General features: G+C 40.8%; 1 protein-coding gene across 4 annotated transcripts in view; it reads left to right on the forward strand.

Moving 5' to 3' along the window:
- The window catches only part of NDST2 (N-deacetylase and N-sulfotransferase 2), a 126,678-nt gene that overhangs the window by 48,201 nt on the left and 55,166 nt on the right, over positions 1-23,311 (forward strand). Inside the window, exon 3 of one of the 4 annotated variants that reach the window (XM_058029331.1) lies at positions 15,700-15,771. The exons of the other annotated variants lie outside the window; for them this stretch is intronic. The gene's annotated coding sequence lies outside the window, so the exon portion shown is untranslated. The remainder of the gene's footprint in view (positions 1-15,699; positions 15,772-23,311) is intronic. 4 annotated transcript variants of the gene reach the window in all.

Below are 23,311 nucleotides of genomic sequence, written 5' to 3' on the forward strand. Positions count from 1 at the left end.
TTTACAGTAGTTAGTATTTTTGAATTTGTCTCAATAGCAGAAGATTGTTAGTTTTGCTTTAAAGTAGTGTTAGCTTCACTTTTCAGTGGAAAGCAGCTGAATACACCCGCTTAAATTTTGATTATGAAACCATCCTTCATATGCAAAATAAATATTGTCAAATATGGCAATTTCTGTCTGGATTTTGGTCTCTGTTCTGTGACGGTGTTCACAGGGGTTTTCGGATGAAGGAGGAGATGGACATCTGACTCTGTTTCAGAAGGCTTGATTTATTATTTTATGTTATATATTACATTAAAACTATACTAAAAGAATAGAAGAAAAAGTTTCATCAGAAGGCTAGGCTAAGAACAGAAAGGAAAGAATGATAACAAAGGCTGCTGTCTCACCAGCTGGGCTGTGATTGGCCATTAATTATAAACATCCAAGATGGGCCAATCACAGATGCACCTGTTGCATTCCACAGCAGCAGATAACCATTGTTTACATTTTGTTCCTGAGGCCTCCCAGCTTCTCAGGAGGAAAAATCCTAAGGAAAGCATTTTTCATGAAAAGATGTCTGTGACACCATTCCAGATTCAAACATGTCTGATCCAGATTTGTCTGTGGAATAATGTTTAGCCCATATGTAACCCACCAGAGTTTTGAAATCTGACTCTGCCAAAGTCTTACACTTTAGTGCATTACTTTGGTCTGTTGGACGTTGGAAAATTGTATGCTACTGCACATGGATATGGAGTGACACCTTTCTAAGACAAATACAGGTATCTACCAGAGAAGAGCCTTCCAGAGATGTGAAACAGATGAGTTGCCTTTCCCTGTGTAAGCAAGCCCTTAGATGATAAGATCTGCTACAGACTTCTACCGAGAAGAGCAAATGTTGAAAGGCAAAATGTAGATGGCAGTACTGCTGGTAGCTTCAGGCTGGCACCCTAAGCAGCTCAGAATATAGTCAAACATGTCTAGAAAAATGGCAAGTAGTCATTTGGGAACCTGGCATAAATGGTGCCTCTCCACCTTTGTTAGGAAACAAATAACAGTTGGATATTTAGTGTTGTTTTAAATTTGAGTGAGAAAACTGGGGGTTTGAATGGAAAATAATAATAACAGCACAGTTCAAAGAACTAGCTCATGAATTAGTTTCTTGTACCACAGTCTTTGTTCTTTGCAGTTGTGTTAAGTACTTTCTAGACATTCATTCTAGTGCTGTTAATACTCTGTTCTTTTCTGCTTGGCAGAATATATCTGACAGTGGCTTTGTCTTCATTCCTTCAATTATTTTGGATAAAATAGTAATGTCATATGCATTTGCTGCTAATGGGATCTGTTTACAGAGAATTTGCTTCTAGCTTGTTCACACGAATAAATGAGCACAGATGCTTGGTAGTGTGAAAGCAGGAAATACTTACCCTTCATTTGCACTCTCCAAATGGTGTTGCCCTCAGGATTTTTCAGTGTAACTGTTTTGTTAAGATTGTGCAGAAATCACCCTTAGTTGACATACAATATCCTATGCTATATTCAGTTAGATACCACCAAAAGTGTGCTTCTGCTTTAGCATGTTTTTGTCAGAGAACTAGTATTATCTGTTCTGTCAAAATAACTTTTTTGCCTGTGTAAACCACATCTTGACTAGGCAGATTTGCTAGTATAGCTATTTTAGCAAAGCCCTACTACTGTAGGAAAGACCTTATTGATAATACTGTGAGGTTCCCACAGTAGATGAAAGGCATAATACAAAGGGCTTTACAAACATGAATTAAGCTTCACAACACCCTTGTGAAATAAATCATTATTCTAGCTTGCCAGTGGTCTAGTTTCTGTTAATATGAGATGTTTTGCAGGCATGAGAAGGGAAGGTAAAAGATGCAGTTGTGGGAATTAATGTCTGGTAGCATTGCAGTGTTTATAAACAAATTTATAACCTGTTCCAATTCCCTGTTCTCTTTGTCTGGTGTTTAAAATGTCCTCATAAAATCAGTGGTTTAGACTATCAAATTGCTTCTGATTGCTAGTTTCACTAATCTTTGGTAATACCAGGAGTTTTGATACTGACACCTGGCAATTTCTCACTTCTTGAAAACCTAGAGGGCTTTTGTGTCAGTGATGTTCTCATTAACACTGTTTTTAACTACATTGCTCTCTCTGATTTGCATTAGACTCTTGCCATCTCACTGTTAATGTAGTAGTTCAGTTAAGGGACCTCAAAGGGAATGGAGAGAGGAATAAAACTACAGGTTTATACATGAGGGATTTTAAATCCCAGTCATTCAGATTAGAGTAGTCTGATATTGTGTTCACCCACATGGTCTTAGTTTAGACATTTTTGAGTGTTAATTATCATGTAATCTATAATGGCACGTTCACATTCTAGTTATTCTGTTTCATTTCTTAGGGAACAAGGAACAGAAGAATTCTGCTGGGGTGTAGGTTTATTTTCTTCTCTACCATTCATCAGCATTGCTTTTGAATTCAGCCTGTAAACCTTTGGATTGGGCCCAGGCATTTCTGTAGTTCTCTGTTAAACACCATATCTTGTATTCTGTATTAATACATATCTCAGGGATTTAAGAAGGCTGTGCAACTTATCCACTTCTCAGTTTAGGGCCTTCAGACAGTGGTAGTTGTTTTCACCAAGAATAGCAAGGAACTCACATTTGAAAAGCTGTTAGAGATCTGAAATCTGGGCGGTGTTGGAGACATCCAGCCTGGCTGGGTTCCCTGTTCTGGCCCTTCAGGCACGCTGGGGGAAGTTGCAGTAACTGTTCAGTGGTGTGCCTGGTCCTCCAAGAGGTATTTGATCTGATAGGATGTGTGCTCTCATGCTGTTTCCACAGCAACAGCACACTTTCCCTTTTTTTCTCCTCTCAAGGTGACTGTTGCCTTGAGAATTAGATACATGGAAAAACTTGGCCCTCTTCTTCTCTACTGAGATTTTGGTTTGCACAGGTGAAGAGTGGACGGAGTAGGATTGGGAGAGTGTGACTCTTGGCAGAGACAATGTAATTATGAAGTGACAGTGGAAGTAATGAGTCTTACTTAACTGTGGCTTTAGTGCTGATAATGTGATTGTTTTGAAAGTCACGGCTCTTTCTAAGCTCTGCAGATGAAAAGTCTGGGTCGTTAGTGACTGTCATCGTAGCCCTTTGCATGTGCTCTTGTAATCATTTAGAACCCACATCCACTTCATGCACGTGTTCATGTGTTCTGTGAAACCACGTGTTCCTTCTCCTGTCCTCTGCCCGTGGATACTTTGTGTGTGCGTGTCACATGAAAAATGCTGCTCTTTGTCACAGTTTGTCCTAGCACCCTGGGGAAGAGATTCACTTGTTCCGCTAAAGCAGGGTGTAGTTGTTCTGCCATGTCCTTGGTATGGTACTTGCTGGGATATTGAGACATTTCCTTTCAGACAATACACATGTCCATCTCAACATCTGCTACAGTGTGGAGGACTAAGAAGCTTTCAATTTTTGAAAGAGTTCCACAGATCTGCCCCTTTTCTTACCATTTAAAGGTGGGTAAGAACACAAGCATGTGGCTTGATACCAATCTCTTGCTGGGGTTGGCTTTTTTCACCAGTTTAGAAAGTTTCCTCTTATATAGGTGCCTAACACAACCCTAAAAACAATTGTTTTATTTTTTTCAACCACTTTATTTTGTCTCTTTGCTAATACCCTTGTCCTAAAAAATCTGTCATCTTTTCCTGCAGAACATACAATTTGTAGTACTGAGCTGTTCCCTGTTATTTTTTCTTTTTTTTTTCTTCCTTTACTTCTCTTCCCTTTCTTAGAAACTGCATGTTCTTGCTGTAAGTGCTGTTCTGCTTTTTAACACGCTAACTAACCCACTATATCGTGGAATAGTCTGAAATTCAGACAAGTCAATTATACTAATAATTTTGAATTTGGGAATCTCCACTACTTTAAGAGTGAATATCTTAAGCAATATCTGTCACTATGTTATGGCTTTTGCAGTAGAGACCTCTGCTTGATGTGTACTGTCATTCTTTACCATCAGTATTTTGGTGCCTAACAGTTTTGAGTCAGAATGCCAGAAGTTTTTGTTATTTTTCTCTGACAAACAGTAATATATGAAACCACGTAACCCTGGTTATCTTGGAAAGGCCCATTGTTTATAGCTGTCTTTACAGTTCTGAGGCCAGAAATACACTTGTCCATATAATGCTTATCCATATAAAATGTTAGAAGCTGTTCAGGATTAAGTGTCCAAATCAGAAATGTCATATACATATAAAAACCAGAAATTAATAAAAATACCTTTCATTACTTTTTCATTGTAAGCACATCTGGATGTACTTCTCCTGTTAAAAATCTTACATTTAGTTGAAAGACGAAGAGCATTCCAGTACTGAACCGTTTTAAAATTGAAAATAAGTTTATGATTGCAGGGCTTGCATTGCTTCACTTCAATTCTTTTTGGTTGTATCTAGCTCTTTTTGACTGCACACTGAAGAAACTGTACATTTTTGTTTACTCAAGAATTTGCCTATTAAAAGACCAGGGTAAAAAATTCCATGTCTGTTTAACATTCAGTAATTTGCTATTAAGCTACTTGACACAAGTTAAAATTTATGTTAATACTGTCTTGATTAAACAGCACTCATTATCATACACTCTGATTTGGCTAAATTGGTTTCCTAGCAGATGTCTCAATAAAGGAACTCACTCTAACATGAGCTCACTCTTGACATGAGATGCTGGAGCATGTCCAAATTAAGTTAGTGTATTGCTGTAACGTTTGGCACTTGCGTAGCATCTTTCATTTCAAAGCATTTCACACAGTCATGGATGAATTGGAAAATGTGTAGATAATACAATGGCCAAAGCAAATTTATACATTTTAAAGAGCTAGAGGACATTTTACATTCCAGCAGATGTCTGGTATTACAACTTAAAGTGATGAGCACAGTGTACTTGTCTAGTGGTTTCTAACACAAAACTCAGTTTCCATAGCTTGCAGAAGAAGGTTTGAGTTAACCCTCTGGAGGTCTCTCTGTATGAAAGGACTTCAAATCACAGCTTCAAACTACTTTTTAAGTAATGCTTTCATTCAGTCTTAGAATCATCAGTGCCCTTCGATCCTCTTTTCTTTCATTCTCTTTTAAAATTAGAACCACAGTCTTGTGATTTCTCATCTTTACCTTTAGTTATTCTTTGGTGACTACTTGCAGCATCACTTAAATCTCCTGTCATGTAGACTTAACCAAATACTGAAGTCCAGAGGACATTTTTTACCATGTGTGGTGTTACTCATCTTCATAGCTATGAGTTAAGACACTCCTCCTTTAGTCCTCACAGTTTGTTTTTGTGTATTTTGTTACTTCAGTTTATGTGTGCAGGAGAAGCTAATTCAAATCATAATTGTGCATATGCAAATCTAAGGATTCTTCTGTGTTCAAATTGTTTGCCTATAATGTGCTTTTCCAGCTCCCACTTTCCAACCTTTTCAGTATTTGGAAATTGGATTATAGTTGTAGTGTAGTGCAAAGCAGATATCTGACACATGAGATCTAACAAGTACCTGCCTAATTTTTTCTGCTTAAGAATTAGACCTACTACGTTTTGCATTTCCTTAATGGTTATGCTTATTGATTGTATTTTACAGATAGCATAACTGAGTGCAGACACTGAAAGCAATTTGCCTGAGATTCCCAGTATTTCCTGTAATTCTGGTTCTGTTTTCCTGATTTGATTTGGAATGATTCAATTATGAACTATATGTAATTTCATAGATGTGTGATGTATCAAGTTTGTGGCTCATCAGATAACTTTCAGACTCGCCTGCATGCACCTGTCTGGGTTTCCTTGTAACCAAAACTCGTTTTATTGTCAAATTTCCCAAGTTTAATGTTTCATGGGCCATCTTGTAAGGTTGATGTCCGTGTTATGTTACAAGGTGAACACTTCACTTGGATTTCAGCCATCCTGGAAAGCAAAGAGTACATTTTCCAAATATGAAAATGATTTCTTGAATTTGTTGGTTTCTCTATAACTCAAAGGTGGATGAAGGATTAATAGTGCAGTGCTGAAGGCAAAAGTTAAATCTGAGGAGCAATTAACAAGAGGCTGAGACGGTGGAGGAGCTGGGTGGCACAGCCAGGAGGCTGCAGAGCCCAGCCCTGCTGCCCCCCTTTGATCCTGGAGCCTCTGTAAGCTGCTGGCTGCCTGCTGCTGGGAAGGTGCTAAATGTTGGAGCTCTGAGTTCCAGCTGGATTTAACACTGGGACTGTAGCATTTAAAGGAAATGAGGGATATGGCAAGTGAGAACTGAACTGTGAGATCTAGTGAAGCTTTCTGAGGCATTAGGGGTCCTCCCAGTGGAGTTCTCTTATATTATTCATGGCCTTTAAGCTTTTAGCCAAGCTCAGCACTCTGCACTCAAGTGTAGTAGTAGAAGGTAAAAGGAAGTTAACCCTATGGTGATGCATTGTAAGTTTCTTGCCAAGGCAGTAATTTTTACTGTGTGAGGAGATAGTATCATGTCTGAGAGAGGGAAAAACTGATTTCAGCTCTGAACTGATCTCAGAAAGTGCTCAAGCAGGATACTCTGCAATAAACCAGTGGAAAGACCACTTGAACCTGTATGCAAGGCCTGGGGTCCCTTCCTGCCTTAGCCTTCCTCATTGAAGTACCTCAGCAAAGTTTCAAAAGAAGGTATAACTTCAAGCTGCAAGATAAACTAGTACTCAGATATTTCCAGTGGATATTATGGAAAGATTTGCTGTAGCAGGCTTCTGTGTTTTAAAGCTTACAGAAGTAGCCAAGACATCTCAATGATTCTGTGATCAGGTACCAGAAACCTGTATCTGAATTCCTGCTTCAGTCTAGATTTTACTGTGCTTATGATTGTCCATTTGAATACATTTATCTTTTCTTAGGTAACTTTCTTATGTTTAGGATTTTTTTCTTCTTCCTCTCCTTCCTACCATTTTTTATCCTGTCATTATGTACATTAGGATTGCATGCTCAAGGGGGCTTTTAGAAAGGGTTCAGAAACAGGAGATTTTTAATGCAGTGGATCTATATTGGTAATTGATCTGGGGTATTAGTGCTGGAGTGGTCTCTCATATCCAGCTTTTACTCCCTGTCTATTCCCTAGCTCTTCTGAGGTTACACTACAACCATCTAGAATGTAGAACAGATTGTTGCAGACAATTGGATAATGACCTCACTCAGAGACTGAGAGTTACACTGGGGGTAGAGTGGAGAAGGTGACAGTATATAGAAGTCCTTTGCTGGTGTGTAAACTTCAAGGTATGTGATTTTAACCTGCTGTATGTACCTTTTGTAGGTAGGACTAAAATATATTCCTTTGGAGGCAAGGAAGATAACATATGGAAAAATGCAATACTTGTGCCAAGCACTGGTTAATTTATAAGCACAGAGTACCTATTTCCCCATGTGTTCACACACTCTTTAAATCTAGATTTCTCCTTTTTCTTTCACCCTTAAAGAAAACTGTGTTCAAAGGTAATATTTTTGAGAACAGGTTATTACTTAGAAGCACAAGGTCTAAGGCTTTTAGTTAAAAGTCAGTTGTGAAAATTTTATGTTGGAATGTATGTGTCTTCTAGGCTGGAGAGAGTGGTTCTGGTTTTGTTGAAGACAGGAATTTAATACATTTTTGACTTGACATAAGTCTTAAAAATAATTTTATTAGAAGACTGTGTGTTGGAGTCCAGCAGTCTGGAATAAAAGGTCTCTGTGAACGGTGTATCTGTCTATGCTCTGGTTCTCAAGAGAAGTTAAAAATATTTGAGCCACAGCAGTAAGGACCAAGGGGAAAATCTATGGGGTACATAGTGATTAGTCCTAGTTTGAGTATCATAACTGCACCCAGGACCCTTAAAAGACAGAAAGGAGAAGAGTCTAAAAAACAAAATAACATTCTTGTGAAGATTGCTGCTCTGGGATTGTGCTCTTGATTTTGCAGCCTCATAGCTGCATCTGAAATGAGCTGTTGCAGTTTTACCCTTTGGACAATTTTCAGGTTACTAAACATTTCTTTTGCCAGCAGATATCAGCAGAATGTTCTGGAGATCAAAATGTTAATAATGGCTGCCTTAAGTGATGATTGAGAAGTTGGATTTGAAGTATTCTGCTCAAAGTATGTTAAGCATTAGATAGTTAGGCAGTTAAACTCTTTTTGACATTGGTTCAACTATGGCATTTCCTTATAATCACTGCTGATGGCAGATAATTTTCTTGATGTGGTGTTTTTGCTCCAGTGTCCTTCAAGACACAGAATCAGTAACAAATGCAGTGGAAAAGATGCTGGAAGTTCCAGAAAGTCTGTGTTGAAGACCTTTAGCAGACCAGGCTTTCCTACTTGCTTGGCTGTCATCTTGAGAGACACAAGCTTTTACAAGAGCTCTGTTCTTGGTTAATTTTATGGATAATTGCAAAAATTCCAGTGCTGTTTTGTCCTTCTGTAAGTAATACTTTCAGATTCCTTGTATGTTTCTTATTTAAAGGAATCTCTGTAGTGTTACAGCCTCTATAATGGGACAAGCAGGTGGACTCCCCAGTGCCCTTCCTGCTCAGTCAGTCGTGGCAGGGAGTCTCTGTACACCTGCCACGTGTACAGCAGGAGAGCCACGCTGGAATTTCAGTGCAGCCTTTGGTTCCTCCCCGTCCACAATTGAAAGGGCACCTGCAGAGCCACTGGGGAAATGGTGCTAACTTTTCACTAGAAACAAAGCAGCTCTGTGCTAGCCTCCACTGCAGATGGCAAAAAGGGAATCTATTGGGTTTTCATGGCATGGTTCTGCTAGAGGGAGGGCTACAGGGCTGGCTTCTGTGAGAAGGTATTATCAGCTTTCCCTGTGTCTGATGGATCCAATACCAGCTGGTACTAAGATGGACCTGCTCCTGGCCAAGGCTGAGCCCATCTAAGATGGTGGTAACACCTCTGGGATAAAGGAATTAGGAGAGGGACAAGTTGTGCAGCAGCGTTTGCAGCCAGTGAGAGGAGTGAGGAGATGTGAGAGGAACAGCTCTGTAGACATCAGGGTCCCTGCACAAGGGGGGCAGGAGGTGCTCCAGCTGCTGGGGTGGAGATTTCATGGCAGCCCCAGGTGAAGACCATGGTGAGGCAGCCGTGCCCTCACAGCCATGGAGGGCCATGGTGGAGCAGACATCCACCTGGAGCCCATGGAGAGCCCCACAGTGGGGCAGGTGGAAGTGTCTAAAGGAGGCTGTGGCCCTGAGGGAAGCCTGTGCTGGAGCAGGCTCCTGGCAGGGCCTGTGGACCCATGGGGAGGAGGCCATGCTGGGGCAGCTTTGCTGGCAGGACTTGGGACCCCACAGGGAACCCCTCTGTTCCTGAAGGACTGCGCTCTCTGGAAGGGCCCCACGCTGGAGCAGTTCTTGACCTGCAGCCTCTGGGAAGGATTCACCTTGGAGAAGTTTGTAGAGGACATTCTCAAGTGAGGAAACCCTGTGCAGGAGCAGGGGAAGAGCGTGAGGAGTCCTGTCTGTGAGGAGGAAAGAGCAGCAGAGGTGATGTGTGATGCACTGCTTGCAACCCCCATTCCTGTTCACTGTGCACTGCTGGGGGGATGTAGGGAAAATCAGGAATAAAGTGAAACCTGGAAAGAAGGAAGGTGTTTTTAAGATAAGGTTTTATTTCTCATTATCCAACTCTGATTTGATTGGTAATAAATGAAACTAATTTTTTCCCCAAGTCGAGTCTGTTTTGCCTATGACAGTAGTTGGTGAGTGATTTCCCTGTCCTTATCTTGGCCCATGGGCCTTTCACTATATTTGCTCTCCCAGTTCAGCTGAGGAGGGGAGTGATAGAGCAGTTTGGGTGAGCACCTGGCATCCAGCCAGGGTCAGCCCATGGCAGGGAAATAAAAAGTAGTAGTCCACCGGTGATAGAGCAGGGAAACACCACTGTTCTCAGTCAGAAATGTAACTGGAAACTCTTGCTCTGGAGAACAGGTAAGCTTAGCCTGGGAAATAAGGGGGAGTAACTACAGTAACTGGCTTTCACATGCAGCAGGCTGGCTCCATTTGAGTGTGCAGCATGTCTGCTATGCTTAAGAATGTTGGTATTTAAATAGTTTTAAGCAGGCTTTGAAGTTAGAGCCATGTGAGTTAAGGTAGAGGTCAGTGTGTTGTAACACTTAGCTGAACATTGCTAACAACTTTGTGTACTTTTACATTTTTAAGCTACTTGACCAAAAAAAACCTAGGAGTATGATTTTTAATCGTAAGTTCAGTGTTTGCAGTTTTATGTGTCAAACCCCAGCAAATCACAGAAGGCTGGTTTTTTTCTGCATCCACAGTACCTTTCTTCATGGCTTAACCGAATGTATGAAATTATACCCTTGGGCCTGGATTTTTCCTCCAACATGCAGAGAAGCGTGTTGTTATGGTTTTAAATTTAAAACCATGCTTGTCAAGTGTTTTAAAGCAGGGAAGTCCCGGGAAGGCGAGGAGCGGATGTGTCCCATTCGAGCGGCAGCGAGGCTGTGGAATAATGGCAGTGCTGGGAAACTGGTGCAGAGCGGCGCTTCGCGCGTCAGCCCCGCGGGCACTGGCAGCACTGCAACACAGGAAATTTTAAACAACAGTATCGATGTAGACAAGCCCAGCACTGCTCATGTGGAAGGAATTAGTCCACAAGATTTTATCTTCTCTTTAGGTTTGCTGTTTTCTGTTCATATCACACCTCCTCACTCTTCCCTAACTTGCAGGAGTGCCTTCTCTTGCAGGTGAGGCTCCCTTTCCCTGAGCTGTGTTTGAGGAGGGTGTGAGAGACACTAGCAGAGCCTTGAAGAAGGGTGTGCAGCTGCATTGCCTGTATTGTCAAGAGCATTTAGAACACTTGGGATGGTGATTGCTGGAGGCAAAATGCTGCTTCAGACCTTTTAAGATATAGTTGAGTGGAGACTGCACTGGTATAAAGAGGCCAGTATATGGGTTGAACGAGCAATTACAGAAGAGCACTCCAGTGCAGGTGAAGTGGGAAAGAAGTATTTCCCAATTCCCTACACCTCCCATCCTCCCCCACCCTCTCTGGCGGGAATATGTTTACATAATTTGTAAGAAAACTGCTCTCAAATATCTGTAATTTTATATATATTCCCAGGAGTCAAAAAACCCTCAGAGATCTGTAATTTTCTGAGTATTCCCATGGGGACAGTAGAATGTATGATATAAACCACCCTTGATCTTTGGCACATCATCTGTCTGTTCCTTCAGATGTTCTCAGTCCTTTCTGCAACTCAGAGGTTGCAGAAAGCAACTAAGCACCAGCCCTGAAGGCACCAATGTCCTGAAAACCTTCATTCTGGGCCTCTACCTGTGCCCTTGTTTTCCCAGGAGTCCAGGGAGTTCCTCCAACTCAGGCCTCAGCCTTCAGTCCCAGTCTGAGTGGCATGATAGGTGTGCCTGTCTCCTCTTCTGTCTCCAGCCTTGTTTCCTGGATGGACCCCACGGTCTTGTTCAGTCCTTTTGCTATGAACTGAACGTTTGGGTGACCCTTAGACCTGTTCTGTCACTCTCCTTGCTTGGGATTGTCACCAACACACAGCTCTGCCCACCATGTTCAGATACATGTGTGGCCCTTAAGTGCCCTGGGCTTTCCACTCTTTCTGTTGGGGCAGCCAGCCCTTGAGGTACCCTGAGACCATAAGACATGGTGCCAGCTTAGTCATTTTAGGTGAGAAAAGTTACCACAAATGATGGAACAAACTACCTGCAAGATCACTTTGTCTTTATGTAGCTGAAATAGTTGCAAAGATGAAAACATGAGAGCAGAGGGTTAGAATGCTTCTTTTCTTGCTGGGGTATTTCAGTGGCTTTTTTTTTTTGCTTTTTTTTTTTTTTTTTTTTTTTTTTTTAAGCCGTTCCTGCCTAACACCAACCACCCACACTACTGGTAAACAGCATGTGGCATGCAACAAAAATTCTGTTTTCTCTCTCCTTATTCTCCTCATATTTGCTGCAGGACCAACATGGTCTGTCCTTCATATTTAAGTGTCTTGGTCCTCAAATCATATATAAAAAATCTCCAGAAATGCTCAAAATGTGTACAAAACCTCCTTGATTTTAAAAAGATTGGTCCAGTGTTGTTTATTACTGTTATCTTACCTTCTGTTATAGCTTTGACTGTATGTCGTCCCGTTGTCTCTTTCCTTAAGCTTAAACCAGAAGATCTTTGTTCTGTCTTTCTGTGGCACATTTCATAAGACTTTTTATCACTCCATAGTGATATTATTTATGTGGCTTTTTCTGCAGATGAAACTGCTGCTGGTATGTATTTTCTATTTTCCTTAGTGGATCAGAGCATCTGTCCATCAACATTCCAAGTCTTTCCTTTGTCAGCAATAGCTCTGTTTAAGAAAAAACTTCTGTAGAAAAATATTATATTACATTTATCCTAGGTGTTTACTGTTATGTTTTTCTTTGAAATGAACGTGTTTCCTTTTTTTCTGATTGCTGTTTATTGTTCTAACTCAAATATTCTACTTACAAATATCAATATTTTATAATTTTCTTAACATCAGTGTAATGCTACAGTAAGCACTACAGGATAAATTGTGTATGATGTGTAACTATATAATCTCCAATTACCCACATTTTTTGCCTTGAGTAGCATTATGTATTCCCTTGCTCTTTTATTAGGAAACTAAATTAATACTTCTTAATCTGACCAGCCTCTCCTCTTGACTGCTGAGGATTTTTTCATGTGCTTCTTAAATGCATGTTAGAGTTTATAAAACAAAAAAAAAAAAAACAAAACCCCAACAACAGCAAAAAAACCCAAACCAAACAGACTTCAGGTGGTTGTCTTTGTTTTCGTCAATTAGTAATTTCAATCCATTACTTCAATGTTCTTCTGTTGTTTTAGGATCAACTAGTGAGAACTGAACAATGTTTCACAGTGGAATGCACATGTTAGTTCTTGTACTACTCATCTCTTAGTTTCTTATGCATCTTAATATAACTTAATGTGTATTTTTATTGTCATTTTTTATCGAGCACACAGTGGACCTTCATTAAGGTGTCTGGTTTTTCCTCTTTTTTTGAGCTAGTAATTTATTTATGACCCTGTTCAACAAGAAGTATGGGTGGTTATAATTTTCACTGTTTAGTACTTTGCTTAAATATAATGTGTCCTCATGTTTCTTCTACATAATTAAATTCTTCTGAGAGAAATACATGTACATGTGAAGTTACTGTTTGGATTACAGTCTGTTTGTTTGTATTGCCAAAGTGCATAGAGTCCTCCACAGGTCAGTGCTAGCTGTTTTGGATGCTGCATGAATACAGCACAAAAGCCCAAATCCTTCATTTGAACTCATTTGTAAGCTGCAGAAGTCAGATTTATTAATCAAAAACTCATTGCACTACCATTTCTGTATGTTTAGAATACAGCATTTGTGACTTCAAATCTTTGAAATCGTTTTCTACTGTTCTGTTTGATTAGTTCAAATAGTTGTATTTTCTGTCATCAGTATTATGATTTTATCAAACAGCTTGTTTTACATCAGTTACCTGCCATTCTTTCTGAATTTCTGTTCTGTATTTTGTACCATGATTTGTATGATAGGAAAGTTGTTTCTATATGAATTAGATTCTGTTTTTCTCCTAATAGAAAATGTTTTTATTATACCCTCTGTAATCCTCTGCATATGACAAATCTTTTCCTACCTCATTAGTGTGATGTATTCTGGTTTGTAGCCCACTGTGATTGCAGCCTGTTGACTTCTGTCATTCTATTGCATTTCAGTTCTGCTTGTTAGATCATTCTCTTCTTGCATGGCAGAGTAATTTTCTCTCTCTTTTATATCATTCTTCATCCTGCATCAGCCTCTTGAGCCCCAGATGTTACTGGTCTAAAAATGGGATAGAAATTAACCCTGAACTCAGAAGACCCCAAACACTCACTCTTACCATTTTTGCAGTCTACCGTGCATGAATGCATCTTCTGTCTCTCACAGGGAGAACATTTTTAAAGGGGCAGGGCTGATTTCCATGTCCCTCAGCTGTGAGAGATACCTGGAGTAACGATGGGCTGCACAGATAAACCAGTTATCAGGATTCTTCAGCTGTGTTTCCCTCACCTTTTCCTTTGCCCCCTGCCTTGTGGGCACTATTCAGTGCTGTTGTGTCCATAGGCAGCCTGTACTAGTAGCTGTCTGCTACATACTCAGGGCTTATCATCCACTTGTTAGCAATTGCATGTTATTTCATCCCACAGCTGCAAAATCTGTCCTCATGGTCAGAGCCCCAGACAGACCTTGCTTTCTCACATTGCCTTGGTTGTAGAGCTGCCCTGTGTCACAGAGGGCACTGCTCAGTGGGGGAAAGGAGGATCTGCTGGCAGAAGATGCTTGGAAGCAAAATACTGGGCAGGGTCCTTCCCTAGAGAGTGCGGTCTGCATTTTCTATTTCTACCAGCATTATAATTCAGAATTAATGTGCCGTGTGCTGGGGCATTTTCTGATGTTCCCTGTAGCAGGAAAGTTTGGGATGGCTCCAGTGCTTGCAGCAGCTAGGTGAGAGATGGTGTATGTGGGGACCTGACTCTGCAGGCATTGGTGCCATAGGCCTCGTTTGTCAGCACAGCAGTGAGCGCAGGGTCTGCACTGGCCTCTTTGGTTTGTCTGCCTCGGAGAGCATCCCTAAGCTTTGCTGGGCTCAGGGGAAGTGTAGGTGATGAGACTTCTATTTTTTTATTTGTGCGGGGGATGGGGAAAGGGCTGGCTGTTTTGTAAGAACTCCACTGTGATGGATTAACTTTCCTCGTGAAGGATTGCACTTGGCACATCCAAAGGCGATTGCGGAGGGCCCAGCCCGAGCCGAGCCATGGAAGGCTCTGTGGGCCCGGAGCGGCGGGGGCTGCGCTCTCCTGGCTCGGCCTCCTCCGAGGCGGGCGGTGTCAGGCTCCGTGTGCCCTCACTTCCTGAGGGAAACAACCCTTTCCCTCCCTCCTCCCGACAGCTCCACTAGGTCCCTAGTGAACCTCAGCGGGTAAAGACGACATTCTGTTCATGAATAGTTTTACAGTCCCCTTTCTCCCGCCTACCCTGCTCTCTGTCCTGGGAATGTGCTGCCCACACAGTGACCAGAGAAGAATCTGGAGACATTTGCAAGATAATGCCATCTCAAATGTTCCATTCTCACACTTTGTTCTAGAATTTTTCAAAACTGTTTAGTACACGTTCCCTTTCAGTTTTCATGAATAAGCACACTTCTCCCAGACTTAAGAATGGGAAAATGCATTTCCAAATGTGTGAAGCCATGTAACTGTAATGAATTGCTTTAATTATGTATGGTGTGGTTAGTTTCGGTTAGTTTCTGGAAGCCTGTTGTGCATTTCTGCCTGCAACAAGTAGCTTTTCCTGTTTGCTTGCTGCTGTTTATCAGGCTGGCTATCCTCCCAAAGTAATCCTCATCCAAATTCTTCATTTAAGAAATGCTCACCCGAGAGCCTGTTTGATCTTCAAATGCTCAGTGTCACCTTGGTTGTTGCTCTGACAGCAGAAGGTAGAGTCTAGATTTCTTCATTAGAAATTTCATGTCTTACGATGTTTTTAAGAAATGTTTTTCATCTGATTTATGAAGTTTTTGAAAGATATAAAGTTACAGCTCAAGGGAGAGTGAATACAGTTTCAGACATCTAGTAAGCACAAGTAGAGGTCATTTATATCTTCTTCCTCAGCTCCTGAGATGATGGCTCCTGGGAACTTGAGCAGTGCTCTGGCATGCTTTTCTGTAGTTACTGATTTTCCTGGTAAGTGCCAAATTCTTGACTTTTTTTCCTTTCCTGTAGTGTTTGGGAAGATTGGGGAAATGTGCTATCAAAGCATTTTTGCTTCCTTATTTTTTGAATGACAATAGATACAGAAACATAATTATCTTATTTTTACTCCTGGCTAACGAATGTTTCTTACTGTTTTTCTCTTGTCCACTGTTGCCTGCATTAGACCTATTTGTTTTTGTTTCACTTGAAAATGAACAAGCTTTTTAACTCTTTCACCTTTTGTAAAGTAGATAGTTTTGGAGTTACTAAGCTGAAGTTATTCCCTATGACAGTCAGTGACTTGAGGTGTTAGGAGGTATGAGAAAAGGTCTTACTTTGAAGATTTTCAACTTGAAGTTGAAAAGGAGGCAGCAAAGATTAAAAGGAAGCTTTTCTACTTTCTGTTAGGGGTTTTTCCCTATCTGGAGTGTGGAAAAGTTATTCAGTACTGTTGGAATTAAATGCAGAGAAGAAGTGACAATAAAAATTTTCTCTTCCTCTGTAAAGAAATGATGTTTCAGAAGGTTTGGAGTCAATTTTGAGAGCTAAAACAACCCTTCATATTATGCTGACCTGCCTGTTCCCATCATACCCCTCATCTTCTCTGAAGGAGTCCTGCAGAGCAGCCACAGTGATCTGAAGTGTCTAGAAATATCCTTTGTGCAGCCCTGCCCACAGCTGGGCTGAAACTGATAGCATTCTTTTGTTCCTCTGCATGAAGCTATCTGTGTGTGTGCAAAAGGGAGATATTTGCTCTTCCTTCCTAAAGCTTTCTCTCTAGAAGTTGCTCTGCTCTCAGGATACAATGACCATATTAATGAATTCATCAATCACAATAATCTGATTAAATTGATGGGGGAGAGGGAGCCAGCAGATGAAACAAACAGATTATTTTAAGATATATGAGATACTCAATTAGTAACTGACTCAGCATTTAAGTGAAAGTGTTGCTCAAGAGATTTCCTGGTAACCAATGTAATAAATTACCCTTTATGGCTTTTGTCTTTGAGAAAGCCTCTTGCACTGTTATTAGGAACCTGTAAGTAAAGCAGTAACAAAGTGTTGCACATCAGAAATATCAGCTATATATTTCTTTTTTTTTAAAAAGTAGGGATTTGTGTCTGTGCATTTTACTTAGAAATAGCCTAGGCTGTGGGCAGTATCACAGACAGATTAATATGGATTTTAAGCCTTGTACAGGTACTTCAGCCATGACCTGCTGAATGTGTGTTCAGGCATACAGGAAGCTGAGACTTGAGTAGGAAGGGAGTTGCTTTGTGTCACTGAGGTTTCAGGGACAATCCCCTGGAGTACAGAGATAATGGGAGGGAAGCTCTCTGTCAGGGAGCATATGTTTTTGTGGCGATTACACTGTGTATAGATTAGGACTTCTGGGAGGGAGGGAATGGGAAGATGTGCTTGGAACACAGGACCATCTGCCAGTACCTTGGCATAGTCATTTCATTAATGGGAGGCTTTATTAGCTTGAGTCCTGCAGAGATAGACAAGAAAGGCAGTGAAAGAGACTGAAAACTGTCATCTAGCTGCCATTGAAAACGGGAAAAGATGGCTCAGATAAACTCTAAAATCTGATTTTATTAGAACTACTTGTGCTCTTCTAGGTAAGAAGGTATTAATCTTCTTGCAGAAATTTTTTTTCTAAATGTTGTGATGCAGTGTGGGATGTTCTTTGGTAGGGAAACTATTAAATCTGAGGATGAGCTGGAATAGGAGAGAAGGTGCTAGGAAGAAAAAGGAAGGAACTGTGATTTTTAGTGGGAAGTTATTTTTTTCATAAAAATCTGCCTTTTCCCTTTAGTAAACACTTGAGGTGACCTATATTGAATGTAGGATATTTAATGTTAGTGGTGATATAGGATGGCACCTGGAAGATAAAACCCTGAGAGCATCACAATCTCAGCCCTGGCCTATGCCAGGAACCTCAGAGAACATGGCCTGTGTTCCATGGGAGGAGAAAATTAGGGCAATGCTCTGGTTGGACACAAAATAGTGCTCCAGAGGCAAAAAGGCAATGGTTAGAGCCTGTGAACTCTGTTCCTGTGTCCTCACATGCCCAGTTCTGCTGCTGACATGGTAAGTGTCCAAGCTTGTATTCTTTTCCTCAGTTTTGCTGTGCTGTAGATAAGAAAAACTACACTTAGCCTGTTTTAGGGAGAGCTCTGCTATTCCATTGACAGAAGGCCTAAATGCTGTTGTATTTGAGCAGTTCTGTTCTTCTTTTGACAGTTGAGTCAGACTTGAGTCTGGGTGAGGGTGAGATGGCAGAGCCTTTTTCTGGTGAAAATGGTGGTTGGAAGTACAAAGTGGTTTAAGTGTTGGCAATTGGGAAGTTATTTTCCTTTGGTTTATACAATTCAGGTTAGATTGGTAGTTAAGATGAAGAGAAGGAATGAGAAAAGAACTGTTTCCCATGAAAAGCCTTATAATCTGCAGGTGCCTTAGTTCATGGGAGCGTGGGTGTGTTCAGGACAGTGTGAGGGTTATGCAGTTCACCAGCAAGATGGTTTGTTATCTAAGGCTGGACAAGTTTCTGTTTGCACTGGTAAAGGCAGTTTCCCCTTAAGTTTTTGCTGATTTATGAGGTAACTCAGATGGAGCATTGTCTCTGATTTTGTCTGTTGTAAATCTAGGGAAACAAAAGGAACCTGCATTTTCAAAAAAAATGAGTAGAAAAATATAGCTTAGGAGTGTCAAAACACCAAAGCAGAGTGATGCTTTACTGAAAAGGGGTTGGTTAGTCATCCACTTTGCAAATTCTCTTTTTGTATTGAGGATGGAAGAAGATTAGTGAGATGAAAATCTATGTTATTACAGAGATAAGAATGGGTTATGGCTGGGTCCCAAAGGAGAAGGAATTTTTAAATATTATTAAAAAAACCCAACCCTTTGCTGTGATTCATGTGTAATGCTTAGACAATTACATGCAAAAAAATTACAACAGCAGTGTACAGCATGGTGTTTATATCTGTAAATGTATGTACAAATACTGGCATAACACAGATTTAGATCCTGACCCAGTGCTTGTTCAATTCAGTGAAAATGCTTCTGATGGTTCTGACAAGCATTTGATCAGATTCTCACACTGGAATGTGTTCTGAAACTCAAACCAAATCTTCTGCTTTAGAATATTTCTTTCTAACTGTCTTAAAATGGAGCAGAGTTGATTCAGTCTTAAAAAAATATTTGCCCTGCACATGGGACCTTTCTGTGTTTTTTTCTACTGAAACACTGATAGCATACAGTGATAATACTCACTTGCATGATTTTTGCATAGAGTCAGAACCATAAAACAGCAGAATATGCTGACTTAGAGGGGACCCATCAGGATCAACAAGTCCAACTCCTGTCTCTGTGCAGGACACCCCAAGAGTCCCACCATGTGCCTGAGTGCATTGTCCAAACTGACAGTTCATGTACTTTCTCTCTCAAGTAGTGGGAGAATGTTGTTGGCCCCACAAGGGCATGGTAGGTCAAGGTTTTGGCTCAGTCTACAAGTCTAAAAGGCTTTTCACTTAGTGAAGCCATAAAGAAAGCTCCAGCTGGCTGGATGCCCCTCTTAAAAACACAAGTGTGGCCTTATTCTGAAATGATGCTCAGGGACAGTTGTGCATGCCTCAATGTCTTGGGATGAGAGGAGTGGGAGGGGGGCCTTTGCTGAGATTCCTGTGAAGCCAGGAAAGTCAGATGTTTGCATGGAAACACAGGGAATTCAATCTGATTGACTCAGAATTACTGTGAAAGGATAGAGTAAGAGAGGGGAAGAGAAAGAAGGATGGCAGCAGAGAGCTTTTAACTTGAGATATGAAAGGAAATTAAGAAGGTGAGCAGGAATTTTTATTTCATTGCAAGCACAAAGCTCCTTTAGCTGTTAATGTGAGCTGTAAAATTGTGGAGCTTCATGCAGTGTTTCCCTTCCAGCAGAAGAGCACAGAGCTGGGTGCTGTCTGCACTGGGAGTGTTATGTACAGCTTTAGTGCCTTTCTGGGTCAGTGGCTCTCAGACAATGCCACACAGAGCTGCTTTAGTTGTGTTTCTATGAGTCAGTCTGTCAGTACTGACACTTCTCCCTGATCATAACCCAGTGTCCTAGAGAATCTGCAGACTTTTCTGACTGCTAATCTCAAAGCATTTGTGATGTTCCTTGAACTCAGGCTGGTTGATCATATGTACCTTTTTTCAGATGCCATTCTTCCTTACAATTCAACCACAGTCAGATTGTTGACTTCATAAAATCACGTAAAATTAGGCAGCCAATTCCTTGTACCTTTAGCATCGGAAGAATTGATAATGCTGTCCTCAGATTGTTCTGGCACTGCTCTCTCAGTATCCATAATCTGTATTATTGTCTCATGATTACTGATTTATGCAAAGATTTTTTTTCCCAGGCATAATGTACAAGGATCAAGCAACTGCATCATTTGTAGTCTTTCAAAATAGGTTTGTGCCACAGATTGTTTTAACTCTGCATGCCAGAAAACAAAAAGGAAGCAGAATGATAGAGTAAAACAGTGTATTTAAATATACTTCCCAAACAAGCATATATGGTAGTGGAGATTTCTCTGGGTGTATCAGGTATCAGTTTCCATATGTGGGAAAGTTTGGTGACAGTTTGAGCACTTATACAGTCAACCTCAGTGACAATGGGGAGCCCCAAGGGAGGAGGGAACAGTCTGTTCAACATTTGTGTATTCCTCATCAACTGACTGCACCTGCAATCTTAATCATCAGCAATCAGGTATTTGGGCATTTTGGAAGGTAGCAGCAGTGAGGAGCAGAGCTTGAGAAGCCTCTGTGGAAGGAGAAAGAAGGCTATCATTCCTGAAGTGTGAGGAAAATCCTGAAGATATGTCTGTTTCTGAGCATTGGCTAAGCTGAATTTGGGGCTGAACACTAAGCAAGCATGTAATAAGTAATTGGGTAGGAAGTTTTAATTTCTTCTTTCCCTTCACTCCCCTAAAAGCATGATTTGTTTTTAACCTGTTTTCTCTCATGTATGGAAATAAAACAGGTGTGGATACAGGCAATCTGCAACAAGTCTTGCCCAATTTGGCTTCAAGATGTTATATTTATTCTTCCAGATTTGGATTTCATTCAGTTCTCTGTGTGTGTATCCAGGAAAACTATCTGTAATTTTTTACTTGGTTTATTGGATTGAGTATTTATTTTTATTGTACATTCTTTTCTGTACAGACAGCTGTGGTATTGCCACCTTTTGGGCATCTTGGAGGTTACTATGAACTTCAAAGTGCATATGAAGAAAGTTGCCTAAACAGCAGATTTACATTGAATTATGGGCAAAACTCCATTTTCTTTATTGCAGCGTGTCTTTACCATCATATAAAATGTGTTTTCTATGTTATATTTATGTATAGATTTTTGGCTTAATTGGTTTCCTCCTTTATAAAAATGAACGATGTTAATTCTAGTTTGAGTTCATTCCTTAGTGGGGGTGAGTTGTGATTTAGAATTGCAGAATTCATATCATTATAGGCTCATGGGTGAAGTGAAGCAAGGAGCTGTTTATACTTCTTTTCCCAACAGCATCTGAGATATTGGAGGAATGTACTCAGCAATATAGAGTGCATGTCATTTATGTTAAAAGACAGAGATAAAAGTAGGCATAAGGAACCTGAAGAGGCAACACTGTCCGGATCAAATACTGACAGTGATAAAGGAAAAACATAAAGTTGACATACTTCTGGCTTAGTTTTCTTTATTTAGTAGAAGAATAAAATGTGAGAAGCAAATTCTCCGTGGTAGCTGTCAGCTGATTCACTGGGGGTAACCATTTAGGTACAAAACCTTTATGTAGCTTTTGGTTGACATTAAGTTCATTCCTGTGGGATTTGGGCACCTAGGTGTTTTCAGGCTATCTGGAAACATAACACATGATTGTCTTTCATGAATCTGGTTATTTGTTTGCTGCTTTTTTTTAATGCTATTTTTCTTAAGATAGCAATGGCTTTGCGACAGGTACAGAGGGATAAGGTATTGATTTGACTGTGTGAGCCATGGTTTACTAGGACCAGGAAAAGACAAGTACCAAACTAGGTGTCTAGTCCTTTTGGGTGCTCTTAATTTAGAATGCTTTGAGGAGCATTAGTTTAAACAAGCCATTAGCAGAATTGTTTAAATTATCTGAATGGGGTGAAAGGTTTAAATACAGTGCTGTATTACTTTAACCCAGTAATTCAGAGAATACTCAATGCTATCAACTTAATTACAACATTGCTGCCAGGAGGCAGTGGCTCTGTGGCAGGATGGAAACTGACAGTCATTCAAGGTTTTTCTATCTAATACATAAATCATAGTTGTTCCTTCTTCAAGACTCTTCTTTGCTTGTTAAAGAACAGTCACAAAGGGTGGGAGTGGAGAGGAAAAGGGAAGAGTAGCAATGGAAATTAATCAGCTGAGAAGGCTGCGTCCCTCCTACCACCTGATGAGAGCAAAAACAAATGAGAACCAGGAGAAATCTTTTTGTAATATTGTAGTCATTCCCCCTTTCTTTACAAATTTCTTCTCACAAAGGTGACATGATTTCAGCTGCTAGGTTGTAGCACTGGGAAGAAGGCTACAGATAGCTTTTTCCCCATTGGCCTTGGCTGCAGTTGGTTTGCTTTTTTGCTTGTCTGGTGGCCTACAGCTAAGCTGATGACAGGAGAGAAAAGGGCAGAGGCAAAGGCAGTGTCACTCTTTGAACACTTCACTGCTTGTATTGGCCTTTCTGAAAGTCAGCCTGCTGAAGCAGTCAGGGCCATGGGCATTTCAGAGCAGCGTGGTTGCAAGCACAGCCATGCTGTGGCAGGCAGGGCCTGGGCCAGCTGCCCTTTGTGCCATGAATAGGCTCCTAGGGAGGAATCCTTTCCTTTGTGCACAGGCAAGGCGATGCCCTGGAAGGACATGCAAGATCTGAACTAGGGCATTGGATGAATGATGAACTGTACTAAGCCATTTGCTTAACATTATCAAAGTGATCATAAAACCTTGGAATATTCTCAGTTGGAAGGGACCCACAAGTATAATTAAAGTCCAGCTTCTGGCCCTGCACAGGAGAGCCCCAAGAATCACATCATAGGGCCTGAGAATGTTAGCCAGACACTTCTTGAAATCTGGCAGGGCTGGATGCTGTGACCTTGATGGTTCTCCATTATCAGGTGGTTCTGCCTTTTTCTTCTGTTGTGAAAAATTTGCTGGTGTATTACATTGAAGACAGCCCTCATACCGGAGGGAGAGGAGCAATTTAAGAGATCGGATCTAGGACTTTGAAAATTAGACTGCTTTCTCTTGTGAAAAATACAAGTTCACTTGGGAGCTTCAGTGTGTCTCAGAAAACATTTCCCTTCCTAAACCAATTCTGCTGGATGTATGTGAATGAGTATTAAAGGAACTATAATGGAATCACAGAATGGAAGCCTCAAAGATCATCTCATTCCAACCCCTCTGCCATGGACAGGGACACCTTCTACTAGACCAGGTTGCTCAGGGCCCCATCCAACCTGGCCTTGAACAC

This window comes from Melospiza georgiana, chromosome 8, assembly GCF_028018845.1.
Source record: "Melospiza georgiana isolate bMelGeo1 chromosome 8, bMelGeo1.pri, whole genome shotgun sequence".
NCBI classification, from domain to species: Eukaryota; Metazoa; Chordata; class Aves; order Passeriformes; family Passerellidae; genus Melospiza; species Melospiza georgiana.